Genomic DNA, 17,268 nt, shown 5'->3' on the forward strand with positions numbered 1-17,268 from the left:
GGTAAATAGGTTTCAACTTACACGCCTACTCAGATCAATTGGTAGTAGCTGAATTGTGCTCCAGTTTGAGAAGGGTTTGGAGGCTGCCTCTGGGCTTAGCCAGGAAGAGGACTGTGATTGATTAGCCATGTCTGTTACAGGCATTGGAGCAGCAAGTTGCTGCATGTGTTATCTCTCAGCCAGAAGATAAATGCATCTAGGACCTTTCAACTGTTAATCAAACTGAGGGCTTCATTGTGAAATCATGATGCAGAAGGGCCAAAGAGATGGTCAACTGCTCTTGGCTTTTTAGACAGGACAGATTGCACACTTCTGGGATAGGCAGGTAGGTTGCTGCCTGATACAAAAGAAATGGGACATTTTGAAGCTTGTGTGTCTGATAACCCATACGCCCTGCTCACTTATGGGTTGCCGTATCTACATTATTTCACAGAATGAGGAAGTAAATGATTTGTAAAAGAACAACATTAACAGAATGCAAAAGGTAGGGAAGAGTCGCTGCCTGTCCTTCCATGTAGGTATCTTCTTACCCTCCGGGCAGTTCCCTAGAAAAATCAGGTTTATCAAGTGTGAAGGTGAAACTGAGCAGAGGAGGTGGTGGAATACCCTGGATTTCCAAATGGATCCTGATACGCTGACTGATAAACACCTAAGATGCTTGTTTTAGGTATAGCTTCCTGTGTCCTTCTCTAAAACAAATGAATCAGAATCTTGAGAACAGAGCTTAAAAGGGATATTTATTCTCAAAAAATTTCCACGATGATTCTGATAGGATTGGAAAGCACTGTTTTTGATGGCTGAATCATAGTCCAAAAGTATCTGAAAAGGATGAACAAAAGATAAAATGTCAGACAAATGTGAACTCCTCCACATTACAATAACAAGAACTGGGAAAACCTAGCTGACAACAGCATGTGTAATAAATCTGCAGTATTTAGTTTTCTGTAAGCTTAAGGGTGAACTAATTCTGAGACACAGCCCATCAAGATAGAAATGATGGTGTCAGGCTGACGCAAATGAACGCAATGTCCAGAGCAGGGGAGGACAACCCCCATTCCTATTCTGTACTCTTGGAAGACAAATGGATTATGTTCTTGATTCAATAGTAGTAATTGTCATTTTTAGTAGTAATATATAGTAGCAGCAATAATTTTTTGTTTTTGAGGAAGATTAGCCCTGAGCTAGCTGCTGCCAATCCTCCTCTTTTTGCTGAGGAAGGCTGGCCCTGAGCTAACATCCGTGCCCATCTTCCTCTACTTTATATGTGGGATACCTGCCACAGCATGGCTTGATGATGGGTGCCATGTCCACACCCAGGATCCGAACCGGTGAACTTCAGGCTGCCGAAGCGGAATGTGCGAACTTAACCGCTATGCCTCTGGGCTGGCCCCACTAATAATTTTTTATAGAGCACTTCATTGTTTACAAGCTTTCTGTGTCCAACATTTTATTTACCCTAAATAAATAATTCAATTCATCTGTGTTGATGGAATACAGCCCATGGTGGATGTACAGCTCAAACCTAATTCTTTTATCTCCAAAATCCCATGTCATGTTTGACCATGTGGAGAATTTACAGACCAGGAGAGTAAGGTAGCTGAAAACCATGTCATTAGAAGAACCAGAGTCTTATCCTGGAGAAGACTTAATAAGACCCTACCTGCTATCTCCAAAGGTCTGGTGGGTTTCTATGGGAAAAGAGAGGACAGACTGGCCATGGGAGGCCACAGAGGGCGGATCTGGCCAATGGTAGAAGTTCCAGGGAGACCGACCTTGACACACACCTTGACTCAAGATACTTCTTATGGTCAAAGCCCTCTAAGATGGAACAGGCTGCCTTCAGGCAGGGCCTGGAAAACTATTTACCAGGAATGCAGGGCAAGAAGTTTGGGGTTGGTGAAATCAGAGGTCCTGGAAGAGACGCTGACTTATGAAACCCAGGCCCATCCAGTCTTCTGATGCTCAGGATTACTGGAACAGCATATCTGGAGGCAGGAGTTGTGTGGGAGATGGTGACCTCAGACGTGGGAAGCTCCCACTCTGTGCCCAAGTGGTCAAGAGCCTCACCCTTTTGCCCTCTGACCTGTACTGGAGAAGCTCGTGCTTTAGGCTGAGTTAGAACCCTGGGAGCAGCCTGAAATCCCTTTATGCTTTTGGCAACTACAGCCTCCTTTTACATCTGTTTAGTGAGCACTGATTTCATCATAGAACCACCGATGCCCAGAGCTAGAGGGCACTTAGAGGTCATTTGGTCCAACCTGGCCACATTATAGGTGGGGAAACAGTGAAATAAGTGACTTGAATCACTACCATAATTAAATGTTAGAGTTGGAGGAGGATCTAAGGGACCATCTGGCCATGCCCCTTCCTTCTCCTGAGACCTGAGAAGAGAGTGATTGCCTGCCATCACCAAGTGAGTGGTCACGGCCGAGACTGCAGCCCAGGCCCTTGTCTCTCAGCATAGTGTTCTCATTGGTTACACATGTCACCGACTCTTTTTCACTGAGGATCTATTCTTTCCATCTGTCCCACCAAGGACAGTACTCTCTGCCATGGGATGGAGAGAGGCTGCAGCTGAGCTCATAGATGGCCAGCCCTGTCATGTACAGATCCACCTTCACTCTAAGCTGGGCCTTTGGAAGGTGTGCACCACTGCCATGGCTCCATAAAGAGTTCTGCAAGGATGCAGCAAAATTCAGGTGTTTTATAAACTGCAACTCACATTACTGAGATTTTCAAATAACAGACTAAACTTTCTTCTGGGTAATTCTACATGTTAATCCTTCCCTGGGTTAGTTTTTTGTGTGTATTTGTGTTGGAGACCAGAGTTAGTATTATGGGTGGAAAATAGAATTTAGAATAGAATAGAATTTATCTTTATAATAGATGAGAGTTTTTTAGTGGCGTGAGGAGAGAAACAGCATTTAGCTGTTTTCTTCTTCCTTCCTTCTTTCCTTCTTTTCCTCCCTCTCTCCTTCCCTTGCTCCCTCTCTCCATTCCTCTCACGTTCCTTCCTTTCCACTTGAATTTTCTAAGTAAGGGCTGCAGGTGTTTATCAATTGAACAATAAGTGTTCTCACTCTAAGAGCTTGTACATATTGCTCCAATTTAAGGATTCTCTATTCTGCCTTTCAGCTTCTTTGCCCATCTAAGAACACAACTCTAGAGAACTGGGCCATCAGACACTTTTCTTCGGGTAAGTCTACACCTAAAGCCAGTGCAAAATCTCTCTTCAGTCTGACTAATACACTCATTTGTTCTGAAGTTATTATCTCTGCAAGGCTTAGCATTTGCAGTAACAAATATCAGAGGTTACCAAATGCCTCTCCTATCAGTTTCGAAATTCCTCTTCGCAATTGCTCACCACTCTTTGAGAAATTTTCCTTTCTCTACTGGAATTTTCCATCAAATGCTCTACCCTAAAGGTGAATTTTTCTAGTGAGGAAATGCAAATATCCCATGTACAGATTTTTTTTTTAATCATGACTGTGCTTGACATTTTTAGCGGGAAAAAAATTCCCAAACCAGAAGATCCAACTCTCCCACATCTTAATTGCCCTCGGAAGTGACTCTCTAGGGTAAGAACCAGTTTCCCTAAATGTACTCAAGAAAGAAGAGTTTGGAAACTAGTGATGTCACTTCCTGAGAGAATGGAATGAATGTGAAAGAGCAGGGGCCTCCTTGGGATGGAAGACCTGGGCTCATCTCTTATTTCCACTTCTTATAACCTAGACTGCCAGGTCTACCATTTACAAGCTGTGTGACCTTGAGCAAATAACTTAACCTCTCTGTACTTCACATGGGGATAAGACTGCTACATGTCTCATAAGTTTGTTGTGAGGAATGAATGAACTGCTGGATCTAAGGCACGGTGAGAGGGCTTCCCTGGTAACAGAAGAGCCACCGCAGAGGCCTGGAAGCTGGAGTGAGGTGCATGTGTGGGTGACAGGATAGTGAGAAGAGAGGGTGTCTGATCTGGGCAATGGCAGTGGCAAAGAGCAGTGGGGGGCAGGACTGGCCAGGGCTGGCCAGACCTGCTCACTGAGGGCCTAACATCAGGCCTGCTCACATCAGGCTAACTGAGGATGCATCAGAAAGCTGTGATTCCCTCCTCTCAAATGAAGAAATGGAATCCACAGCTGGGAGTAGGAAGTGGGCTCAGCCCATGTTTTAAAAAGTAAACCATATAAGGAATTACCAGAATTGGGAAGATCATTGGTCTGGAAGATAGGAGATCTCAACCTTGTCTCAGCATGCTAGGAGCTTGCTATCTCATGGTGGGCAGGTCACTTACTCTTTCTAAGGCTCAATTTCCGTTTTGCTAAATAACAAGAGGGGGGCTAGATTACTAGATTTTCTCCTCTGACTCTGATATTTGGTGATTTCTGATTTGTGAATATTCTCCTTAGTGCTTAACAAGGAGAGAAAAGATTATGCTGAATTGTAATTAAAAAAAAAGAAGAAGAAGAAGAGGAAAGAAAGAAAAACAGAAAAGCAAGCTTTAAGATTTAACAGAACTAGTGAACTATACACCATTTCTAGCAATCCCTGGCAAATGTTTTATAACAGTAGCAGCTTGCTCACCCCTTATGGAATATTTGTAAAAGAGAAGGTACAGATTGTAAGCAGGAAGACACTCATGATGTTGAATATCTTTGAATGTCTGATAAGAAAAGGGAAAAGGGGAAATGGCATTTGATGGTAATTTTATTCATTCAATAAACATATGTCAAGTGCACAGTGTGAGCCTGTGGGCTCGGCCCACGTGAATCCCGCTTGATTTGGGTCCTCAAGAAGTCACAGTTTAGTATAGGAGACAGACGTAATAAAAAAGCCATTCTATAAGACTTATTAAAATAAGAACTGGAAAAAGGAGGGATTTATTCCAACCGGGGGGATTAGGCAAGGCTTCCTACAGGGTAACGTTGAACTAGCACTTAAACGATGAGTAAGGTTGTGATGGATGGAGAATGAAGAAAACGGGGCATTCCAGGCTGAGATAATGACATGAATAAAGGACTGCAAGCGGGAAAGTCTGGGTATTTTTAGGGCGTAGTGGTAGGCAACTTTGCTGAAACACAGAAGCATGGGAGATCTCAGAGAAGTGGCTAGAAAGATACGATTTGTTTGTGTATTTTGTTTTTCAGTTGCTTTCATTATAATTGACTTATCCTATGGTTCTTAATAGAGAATTTTACCCAATATTCATTTGAGAGACAAAGAATCATTACTAAGATGCTTGGAAAGATGATGTCGATATTTAATAATCCAATCAAGGTGTGGTTTGCAAGTCTAGAGTGCAGACACTTATGGAAATGGCTGAGATTCTTAAGAAATCGATCTTAATTTTCATTCTTTGGCTTCTTATTAATAGTAAGAAATCTATTGTGCTGAGAGTGACAGATTGGGGACTCAGTGATTGTGGTTAGGGCACTGGGAGAAGTCAATTTATATCTCCAGATCTGTCTAGATGAAAAACCTGGAATGAGTTAAGGGTGATTTTCAAAAATAAAAATCCTGTGGCTACATACTCAGGGCTAATCTGGTTCCATCACGGACTAACTCTGTGACCTTAGGCCCAATCAACTGACCTTTCATTGTCTTAGCTTCTTCCTCAGAAAACTGTGGCGATTCTGCAGTGCTCTGAGTCACTGTGGGAGGCCCATGCTGGGGGCGGGAGCACTGGAGCAGGAGTCAGGAGATGGGGCTTCTAGAGCCATGCTTCAGGTTACTCAGGCTGACATCGCAGTAGCTGTAGCCCCACCTGTGGGCATGCTCTCCTCATTCTAAGAGTAGAAACAGTACTATCTACATCATAGATGTGCATGAGAATTAAACGAGGTCACGAATATGTAATAAAAACTATAACAAGACTACAAAATGTGATTATACAGATTATTTAAAAGTTAGCTGATTCATATATGTGATTATTTTAAAAATTAGTTAATAAATATACACATGGAGTATATTCAATCAAAACACAGTTTACTAGACAAATCATACATATTTGGTACAAAATTCACCTATAGTGCAACAATCAGAAAAATTCAGAACAGAAGATTGGAAGGAATATAAGACTTTTCTTGAGGAATTTTTTTGAGATAAAAAATGTACTATGCAAAAACATCTGTTCAGGTCTAGTTTAAGACCTGGGTTGGAAGATACCTAGAATATTGTCCCTTCCAGGGTCCGGCTTGGTGGTATAGTGGTAATTTCACACATTCCGCTTTGGCAGCCTGAGGTTCACTGGTTCGGATCCCGGGTACAGACCTATGCACCGCTTGGCACGCACTGCTGTGGCAGGCGTCCCACATATAAAGTAGAAGAAGATGGGCATAGATGTTAGTCAGGGCCAGTCTTCCTCAGCAAAAAGAGGAGGATTGGCAGCAGCTAGCTCAGGGCTAATCTTCCTCAAAAAAAAAAAAGTCCCTTCCGTGGGGAGGCTGAGCATTGTTGGCACAGGTCAGTCCTCGGAGGAGATCCAGTCTCCCTTGGGGCAGCTCTCAAGTTTAAAAGATTCCTACTTGTTTGGAGCCACAGTCTGCTCCTTTCGCTTTTAGAATCTTAGAAATTCAGAAATAGAAGCTCCCTTGGAGCTCATCTAAGGCCACCCCCACAGCGTGCAGAAGTACCTTCTACAACCCAGCTCCTCCGGCTGGAGGTCTCCTGGCCTCTACCTGAATATTTTCCCTGATGAGTTTCTCAGCTTGCCAAGGGAAAAGTATGCCGTTATTGAGCAGGTCTAATTGTTAGAAAAGATGTGCTTCTTTCCTGGACGTGGTCCTGGTTCTCTGAGACGGCGACTGACCCTGTGGCCTTAGACCCAGCTAACCGATATTCCGAATAGGAACTTCACAGAGCAGGTCTTACCTGCCTTTGGTTTGATCATCCTTCAGGTACGTGGAAACCCAGAATTCTCTCTTTTTTTGAATGAATTATTTCCAGTTCCTTCAGGCATTCCTCATTTCACCCCTTCCCCCAAACTCTTCCTCCCTCAGGTCTCCTCTCTTAACCTCCGACTCAACTGCTTCTCCCTTAACATCTTCTTGCTTGAGTCCTCCCATTCGGAAGCCTGGGCCCTTTCTCCAAGACACTTTCCTGAGCCCCTCAGAAATGATTGCTCTTTCATTCAGACTCCAGCCATGCTCTACTGTCTACCGTCTTCATTTCTGCTTTGTCTGCATACACGTGACGATATATTAAAAGGAAAAAATCACACTTTCTTCTCTTTGACCTATATTTTGGGGAGTGCTGAAGTTATCATTCACCTTCAACGTGAACAGTACATAGCCTCCTCTATGTATCAGCCTTGGCTAATTATGCTACTTAATATTTATACCCATAGCGGAGATATTGGAAAAGAAATATTATTCCTTGACTTTCTGCTATAAGAAAATTAGGTTGGGGGCCGGCCCCGTGGCCCAGTGGTTAAGTTCGCGCACTCTGCTTCGGCGGCCCAGGATTTCGCCTGTTCGAATCCCAGGTGCGGACATGGCACTGCTCATCAGGCCATGTTGAAGCGGCATCCCACATGCCACAACTAGAAGGACCTACAACTAAAAAATGCACAACTATGTACCGGGGGGCTTTGGGGAGAAAAAAGGAAAAATACAATCTTTAAAAAAAAAAAAGAAAGAAAGAAAATTAGGTGGGATGGCTGACATTATGTGAGAGGTCACATGCTGTTATGAGCACAAACCAGAGGATGTAGGTCTCAGCAGATGGACGATCCTAGGTCTGCTGCTTAACCTGCCTGTGCCTCATTTTATATCAACTCTAAAATGCAGATAATAATCATCCTCACGATAGGACTTTTCTGAGAATCGAATGAGGTACTATGTGACAGTGTGTGGCTTATAGGAGCTGCTCCATAAATGTTCGGTGAAGCTAGTAAAGTAGAATTGCAATTCAGTATGACCCCTTAAATTAGAGAAGTTGACATGAATGTGCAGAATTATGCTTAATTGAGAGAAAATGAGTTCTCTGACAGAAGAGGAGTAAACAATTATTATATAAGAAAGGGAGATGACTGCTTATGCTCAAAATAAATATCAGAGTACTGTACAAATATCAGGAGGCATTATGTGAAGAATGCAAAAATTACAATAAGTTAAATATTATTCAGTGTTACATTATTATCAGAATTCCTTAGGCCTTGTTTATAGTTCTTTGTCTCAACACCATAACCATGTAAATTGAAGCAAGACTGTATACATCGAAGTCTCAATTCTCATGTGCAAAATCTAGACGTTTGGAAGAAGTGATTTCTAAGATCCCATCCAGCTCTAAAACTTTCAGAGTTTAGCATTTTTAACTCAATGTAAAAGCTCTTGGATTAAAAAAAGAACCCCAAACCACTGCATTTATGTGCAATGAGCATTGGGAAATGCTACGGAAGAACTATCTCAATACCGGTCAGTAGGCATCAGAAAGGATATGAGTGTAAGGGGAGGGGTTTGGGGGAGTATGAATAGCTTTTTTCCATTCCCATTGAAGACAGAGCCAAAGCAAGCTCACTGAAATTGCATAAGGGAGGTCTTTCCAACTATCCGGGGTGTGTAAACCAGAAACAGTTACTAAAGAGAGCTTGGGAAATCAGATCTTTAGGAACAGCAGAGCAAAAGCTTGTGGCAAATGGCCTTGTGAAGGTCTTCCTAGCCCAGTGGCTTGCGGCCGCATCTCTGTGCTAGGTTGGCTGGCAGGCTCCTCCTGACTCTGTATACCGGCCTGGTCTTAGTCCCCCTCACTTTTACTCAGTGTCACTAGGAACGTGACTCAGAGCCAAACGGGCAAGCTAGATTCCTAGTTGCTCAATGTTTTATTGTTAGCAGTTCCATGACACTGTATATGGTGCTAATGTGCTTTACAATGAGTTTTATTACTGCTACTTGCAATTATTTTGAAGCACATTTGCTGTTTCCTCATTTTTTAAGATGGAAGTGCTGACACTCAAAGAGACGAGGGCAAAGCAAGAGATGGCTCTGGAGTGTATAACCTCCCTGGCCTGAGCTCTTAAGTTGGTCTTCTCAGGTCCATGTTACCTAGTAAGTGCTATTAAGTCTTGATAGGTCCCCATTTAACAAATATGAGAAATGGAGCATGTCGGTGAGGGGCAGGAAAACAGATAATCTACACACCAGAAAACTTTACTATGCGTATCAAGAGACAGAGAGAATATAGGAAATCCAGCCAAATGCTGTAAACATTTGGTGTCATGAGAATCATTGCGTTAGAGGTAAACATGGTCTTTGGCCTATGCCAAGGTTTGTCACCTGGGTGCCCGGCACTATGGACCTATGGGAGTATGTCCAATGTCTTCCCTTGAAAAAACTAGAGTGGCTTAAGGAAAAGAATGTGATGCAGGAGTGGTATTCAGAGACCTGAATTCTAGTCCTGAAATGCCAAGAACTTGCTGTGGGAACGTGGGCAAGCTTTGGGCCTTAGTTTCCTTCTCTGTGCTGAGGCAAGTCTGCAGATGTTGGGGAGCAGGAGCTGTGGTCAGTCCCCAGATGAACAGACTCTTTCTGCTCCCGTGGCAGGGAGTGACATCAGTGTGGATGTGTGGATGCTTCTGGGGCCAGGTGCAGTTGCAAGGTGGGTCTCACAGCCTTTGGAGGATTTTGAGTATCAGAATCATCCAGGATTATCAGACCACAGCCAGTACCGCTACTGCACAGCAGTACCATGTACAGTGGGTATTCAGCAAGTTCCTGCTACAGGAATGCATTTGGCTCAGCTGTGGGCAATAAAGACCTGAAAAACAGTGGTTTGGGCTAGACAGAAGTTTATTACCCTACCACCATGTAGTAGGCCTCCCAAAGTCGTCCATGTTCTATTCTCCAGAACCTGTGAATATGTTAGGTTATGTGGCAAGGGGGAATTAAGGAGGCTGGTGGAATTAAGGTTGCTAATAAACTGACCTTAAAATACAGAGATAATCCTGACTTATATAGGTGGGCCCAATGTAATCCCAAGGACTCTTAAAAGTGGAAGGGGGATTTGGAAGAGAGAACCAGAGTGATGGTAGCATGAGACAACAGCATGGCTTTGAAGAGAGTTTCTGGCTTTGCAGACAGAAGAAGAGGGCCATGATCCATGGAATGTGGGCAGCTTCTAGAATTTGGAAAAGACAAGGAAACAGATTTCTCCCCAAGCCTCTAGAAAGGAATATACTCTGCTGACACCTTGATCTTGACCCAGTGAGATCCCTGTCAGACTTCGGATCTACAAAACTGTATGACAGAAAAAGAGAAAAAATTGTTTTGTTTCAAGCCGCTAAATTTGTGGTAATTTGTCAGCACAGCAATCAGACACTAGTATTATCATCTAACAGACATCTGAGTTAGGCAGCCTGAGCTGGGGAGTTACAGTCCCAGGGATCAGGGACCCAGGCTCCTTCTCTCTTCTTGCTCTACTGTATGACTCCCATTTGCAAGGCCACCTCAAGGACAAAGATGGCTGCTGAAGCTCCAACCATTACATATGCAGTCTGAAGAGAAGAAAAGATGAGGAGAGAAGTTGTCCCTCTAAGAAGAGTGTCTAGAAGTCACACATACATCTGCTGACTTCTTACTGACTAGGTCTTAGTCATAAGGGCACATCAAGCTGTGGGAGAGCCTAGGAAATTCAGCTGACTGATTTTGTGCCCAGTCAGTTACTGAGAAAGGAGGGACTGGATGTTGGGAAGCAATTAGCAGACTCTGGCACAATAATGACAGTCTTTTTTCCTCTCTCTAAAACAGAATTTAAGGATCTGAGTTCTACTCTCAAAATCTGCTTTGACGCACAGTGAAAAAGCTTGTAGCCTCTCAGTGCATTATTTGCTTGTCTTCCAACCCTTTCTTCTTGGCCTAACACATACTCTCAGCATTCCTTTCCACTTAGCTGCCTTTTAGAGGTCACCACTCTTTGCCTTTATTGCCCCTGTCTTTGCTCAGGCAGAGCCTCGTCACCTCCTGTCTGAATTCTTTCTGAAGCATTGGGCACTCTGTTGAGGTAGATGGAGTAGGTATAATTATGCCCAGTTTCCTCCAGATGAGGAAAATGAAGCATAGGAAGGTGAAGCGACTTGACCAAGGTCCCAGCTGGCAGGGGAGCAACGTTGAAAGGTGCTTGGCTGAGCAGTAGCTGCCTAATTGCACCAGAGTCCTTTTGCATTGCTAACCAGGCCCCTGGATGGGAAATGAGTTTAATGATCATATTCTGGAATAAGTTTTCTAACTTATCAAAAATTGTGGCAATTTATAATTTACTACCTGTAATATGGAGTGCTAAGCACAGAGGGTAGGAGTGGCAGAAGAAGAGATAGAAAACAAGGACAGGGGTCGGCTATAAGGTGGGCTTCCTCATTCTTAGTACCTGTGTTGACATGATGGTATGCCCCAAATGGAATTTCTCCAAAAATCTACTTCCTCACCCCCTACCCCTGTCACGAAAGTCTCTATTTCTATGTTTCCCACGTAGAAACGTTGGGATTGTCTTTTATTCCTCCTTCTCTTACCAGCTCCTTCATCTTATCCCTCATCATCTAGTTATTGCCAAACCCTATGGATTATAAGTCAGCAACACATCTTTTACACATTTCTTTCTTGCATTCCCATGGCCACTGCTTTTCTGTTTTATATTTCAGTAGCTACTCAAGGGTCAACCTTCCTCCTCTCTGTTCCTCCTTCTTCTTTTCTGCAATGCTGTCAAACTAACTTTCTAAAATGTGGCTAATCATCCCATCACTTGGAAAACATCAGTGGCTCTTCCATTACTCCAGAACATCGTCTAAACCCTGCCCTTTCCTGCTTGGCTGCCCTCGTTCACACTATGACCTTTAAATGGAGTCCCCTTTGCCTACTACCATTCAATAGTCAAATCTCACACAGCCTTCAAAACTGGCACAAATGGCACTTTATCTGTGAAAACTTCTTTGATGCTGCTCCTCCTCACGTACCCAAGGTGGGAGCAATTCCCCCTCCTCTCCTAAGATCCTCCAGAATTTTATTTTTCTATTTGTAATTTTATATTTATTTGCATAATTATTGGCTAAGGTCTACTTCTCCAATCCTGGGTAAGTTCCATGAAGACATGGTCCATGTCATTTTTGGTCACTTATTGTATGACCAGGGCACAGTGCCTGGCATATTATAGGTAGTCCATAAAAATTTCTTGAATGAATGAATGAATGCATCAGTTGAGTTAGTTCCCATGGTTGCCTGGTCACATCAGCATCACTTGAACATTTATATAAATAAACATATGTGTGTATATATATATATATATGTATGTATAAAGATGTATATAGATATATCTGCCTATATCTATACACAGATGTCTCTCTTTTTTTGCTGAGGAAGACTGGCCCTGAGCTAATGTCTGTTGCTAATTTTCCTCTTTTTGCTTGAGAAAGATTGTCACTGGGCTAACATTTGTGCCATCTCCTCTACTTTGTATGTGGGACACCACCACTGCGTGGCTTGGTGAGCAGTGTGTAGGTCCACGTCCAGGATCTGAATCTGCAAACCCCAGGCCGCCAAAGTGGAGTGTGTGAACTTAACCACTATGCCACGAGGCCAGCCCCCAGATATATAGATATCTTAACATACACACACACACACACAAACACACACACAGAGAAACAGAGAGTCTGAGGCTCCTCATACCCACCCATCCACCAACTAACCAAACAACCAACAAAGAAATAACAAAATCATTCTGAATAAGAAGCTCAAGTGGGGAGGAGTTCAACATATTTTGGAAAAGCTCCTTAAGTGATTCCAATAGGAATGCTTTCTTACCCCCATCTCTTCTGCCCCTGCCCCTGATGAGAGCTACGATGTTCACTTCCTATCCTGTATTAAAGTCGCTTGCGTGTGTACCTTTCTCCACTCACATAGACTAAACCCTTAAAATACCGGACTGTGTCTAACTCATCTCTGTATGTCTACCCTCCAGCACCTTGGACGTGTCATGCATTCAGGAAGTGAATGCCAAATGAACGAGAGGCTATGGAGGACTGCATGTTGCAAATTTAGGAAACATCCTTTTACTTCTTTTGCCCAGAGCAAAGGAATATTTAGAAAGCCCAACCTCTTGCCTCTGCCAGAGAGAGCTCTTTTGATAAAGAGAATGCTTGGTTATATTAAAAAAAGTTTCAAAGCAAAGGCCAAACATTTCAAAAGTCTAGCAGATGGCCCCTGCAGGTAGTGTTCACTGACTAACTGGGATGCTTTCAACTGCCTGTGCTAAAATTGGTGCTAGGGGCTAACGTCTTGCTTGTCTTGCCTCATTAGAAAGTCTTTCTCTTTCTAAGACGTGTTTCAGGAAAAGAAGAAAGAGAAATGAAGGGGAGAAAAAACGACAGCTGCTAGGTTGCCACATGAGGGAAACAGAGTCTGAAGATGAAGACTGTAGTTGGAGAACAGACTGATCCATCCCACCTTTCATCTCTTTTTACTACTACTCCACACTCTCATGCCTAGCTTCATTTCCTATTACGATCCTTCCAAAGAAGGGAGCTTGCCCTTCTTCTGCCTCCCTTAAGCTTCCAAAGGCATTTATGATCTCTTTAGCAAGAACCAGCTGAGCAGAGCCACGACCTTTCTCTTTCTTGCCACTCTGAGGAGGAACGGAAAGCAGAGAAGGTGACGGGCAGGTGACCTACCTTACAGTGGGAGTAGGGAGTGCTTTGCCTAAATTAGCATCACAGGGAGAGTTCCAGGCTCTCCTTCTCAACTCTGGAATCAGAGTCTGGTTCACAGTGGCAGTCTGAAGTGGATGCTGTCGGGGTACAGACAAGAGAGGTAGAAACAGTATTATGGTTAATTCACCATTCTACACACAGAGAGAGGGCAGAGGGAGGGTGGCAAAATGGTAACAAGTGACAACAAATAGTGGATAATCCCAGATCCACATATAAACACCTGCTGAAGCCATGGTGCAGAGCTGGCTTTGGGTCTGAAAGAAAGTGACTTGGGAAGAAACATGTGTTACTGATTTTCCACAAAGCGGATGAGTGAGAACTTACCCATTCGTTTGGACAAAATATAATTTTATAATTGTAATATTCTTCTTTATACTTTCTACTGTTGAAAGAACACTGAGTTCAGAGTTGCATGGCTACTGGTGCATTGATTGTAAACTTATTATTATTTTTTTTAGGGAATAACACTGGATTAAAAGGCAGTTCAAGGGGCCGGCCCCGTGGCCGAGAGATTAAGTTCACGCACTCCGCTTCGGCAGCCCAGAGTTTCGCTGGTTCGGATCCTGGGTGTGGACATGGCACCGCTCACCAAGCCATGCTGAGGGGGCACCCTGCATGCCACATCTAGAAGGACCCACAACTAAAAATACACAACTATGTACTGGGGGATTTTGGGAGAAAAATGAAAAATAAAATAAAATAAAATAAAGACAGTTCAAGGCATGCCAAGAGGAATTGTGATTATCTGCTCTAGGAGCATTGTCCACACCATGAATTATTATGCACCCTGGACCTGTCTCTTTCGAGTCACTGACAAGTGGAGGAGACACCTAGTTTAAAACTCTAGCTTAGCCTCTGACCAGTGAAAACATGTAGACCATGTCAAATTAGCAACAAATACCTCCCCCTCTCCACTGGGAGAGGACTAGGTGGCAGAAGCAGAAGTTTCCTCTTCAACACACCACAGTTCCCACCCTAGAGAAATAACAAGAGCAGACATTGGGCCAGGGGGATATATATGCAGACACACCGCCCCTCCAGCACAGGTTGTTAGAGAAGAGTTCTGCAGAAACACAGGACTGTCAGCAGAACCTGGGGGAACCCTCTACCCTGTCTAGGGACCTATACCAATCCTGGAGTGACTTCTTCTCATTTGGAGATGAGGGAAGAGAAAGAGCCCCAGTGTGGGCTCTTTTAAAAAGTTCTATCATGTAAAAGGAGGAATACTTTGTACTCAAGATACGGAGAGAAGACACACATTTGGAAAGACACTGTTGGGCCCAGGTCTGCAGTCATCCCTGATAAGCAGCCTTCTTGCGCATGGCTGCCAAACCTGAAGCCAGACCCTGTGGAGAGGCAAATGAAATCTTGTGAGTTGGAATGCAGACTACTTTCACTGGATAATACCCCTGCTCTCAGAGTTCGTGTGCCCTTCATCTGGAGTCTTGCCTCTCTGCCATCCCTGAAACATGGACCTTATTATACTCATGGTCCAAGATAGTGGCTAGAGTTCTAACCATCTCATTAACATTCCAGGCATCAGGATAACAGAAGCGACAAAAGAGCACACTCATTATCTTTTAAGCAAAGTCACCAGGAGCTGCCATACAACACTTCTGCTTACATTCTATTGGTCAAATTTTGTCGCATGGCCACCCTTAATCGCAGAAGGTTTATTTAAAGTACATATCCTTATCTTATTTAAACAAACGAGATCACTCTACTAGGCAATTTGCATTCTTGCTCAAACTACCTTGCACATGAAGACACACTAAGTCATTTCTAATAGTTGAGTGGTATTTGTTTGTATGGATGTATATTTATTGAATAAATTATTTGACATTTAAATGATCTCTTCCCCCTCCTTCTTTTCCCTCCACTACAACCAACCTTGCAGTAAACATCCTTGACTAGCCCTCTACTGTACTTTGTGAGCAGTAATTTTCCTGTTGTTCTTTGTTTTAGCCTGGGTTCCCCAGAAGTCAGAATTGAAGTAGAGGAATTATGTCATTTTACTTTATTAAAGAATTACATCTCAGGCAACATGAGTGTAAAAGGGAGCAAAGCAGGGAAAGAGGGAGAGTCAGTATAAAAATGGGCATCGAGCTGGCCAGTACTAAGTAATAATGATCGCTCAATAAGTGGGACTACACCTCTAAACAGCCTTAGAAACTGCATCTAAAGACTATCCATTAATGCGGGGAGAAAAGACGAGCTTATTCCCCGGCTTCCGTCTCCCATTGGTCACAGGTGTACTTTACAGGGTGTTAAATCACCTACACTTCCAGCTTTTGCATGTATATTCAGAGATGCTGACCTGATCCTGCAGCAATGTTAATTATAAAGCCCTGGAGTAGGAGATGAGCAGCGTTCAGTGTGAACAACAGACTGTCAGTTTGTACATATACAGTTCACCAGAATTTGCACAAAACTGAAACAGGAAACATCCAAGCAGCTCTGTCCTGGTATAAGGGGTGGACTGTATTACAGATCTATTATGCACCCCTGCAGATCTGTTCATAGTCCTTATTCTATCTGGTTCTTGTACTGCAATAGGGAATAACCTCTGTGACAACAAGATGTGCTCAATTCTATTCTATGAGGGGAGATAAAAGTTCAATCAGTCAGAGTCAATTCCAAGATGATCTTGAAACCATAATTGAGATTAGTTCTATCTCTCTTTAACCACTCTTTCTAAATTTCCCTCTCCTTGGGCTGCACTTCAGCTGGTCTGGTTTGCATGCCTGGTGGAGTGACCAGTTACACACTTACTTTAACATCACAATATGCCCTCCAGCTGTCCCCTCAGCCACACTCACACTACCATGACCTTAGCTTCTATCTGCTTCATCTCTTGCCTTGATTACTGCAATAGGCTTTTAACTGATCTCTCCAGCTTTCATCTCTTCAGCTCTCCATTCCATACTCACAACTACTACAAGATGAAAATTTATAAAAGTATAGCTTGATATGTGTGATTCGTTGCACAAAAAGGGCTTCCCATTGCACATGCTGTGAAGTCTGAACACTTTAGCCACAAATGTAAGGCCCTTGTTAATTATGATCTGATTCCTACTGGATTCCCCAGTGTTATCTCCTCCTTCACACGCTCTCTAGTTTCATGTACTCTAACCCCAGATAACACCTCTGATTCTATGCTTTCATGTTGTTATGCCTGTCAATGCTAAATAACCAATACCCATTCTATAGACAAGAGAGATAAGGTGAGTTTTACTTGAACCAGAGTGAGGATTATAATCCAGGAAGGCCTTTTCCAGAGAGGAAGAAAGCGTTCTGGAGAAGCATGGTTTTCAGCACAATCTGATATCTTTTTAGGACAAAGAACATAAATTAAACGTGCCCAGGATACATACTCATCAAAGAGGCATTCAGTCACAAATTAGCAGGTAAACATGACCCTGATGTCAGGAAAGTGGCTAATACTGATGTTGCCAATAGGATGTTACCAATAGGGTGCAGGAGGGGAGTGCAAGAGAGTGCGTTCTTTAGTGGTTAAAGCAGGTGTAAAGTGTATGTTTGATAGGGCATAACTCATGCTTCTTTAGTTCACACTGAAT

At 43.2% G+C, this 17,268-nt stretch overlaps 1 long non-coding RNA gene across 1 annotated transcript in view; it reads left to right on the top strand.

The window, feature by feature from the left end:
• Positions 1-14,434, top strand: part of LOC123286021 (uncharacterized) — a 40,541-nt gene extending 26,107 nt beyond the window's left edge. The window contains exons 2-3 of the long non-coding RNA XR_006528192.2: positions 3,136-3,196; positions 14,149-14,434. This is a non-coding gene — a long non-coding RNA (uncharacterized lncRNA). The remainder of the gene's footprint in view (positions 1-3,135; positions 3,197-14,148) is intronic.
• Positions 14,435-17,268: the final 2,834 nt, after the last annotated feature.

The sequence above is a fragment of the Equus asinus genome, chromosome 5 (assembly GCF_041296235.1).
Source record: "Equus asinus isolate D_3611 breed Donkey chromosome 5, EquAss-T2T_v2, whole genome shotgun sequence".
Lineage (NCBI taxonomy): Eukaryota > Metazoa > Chordata > Mammalia > Perissodactyla > Equidae > Equus > Equus asinus.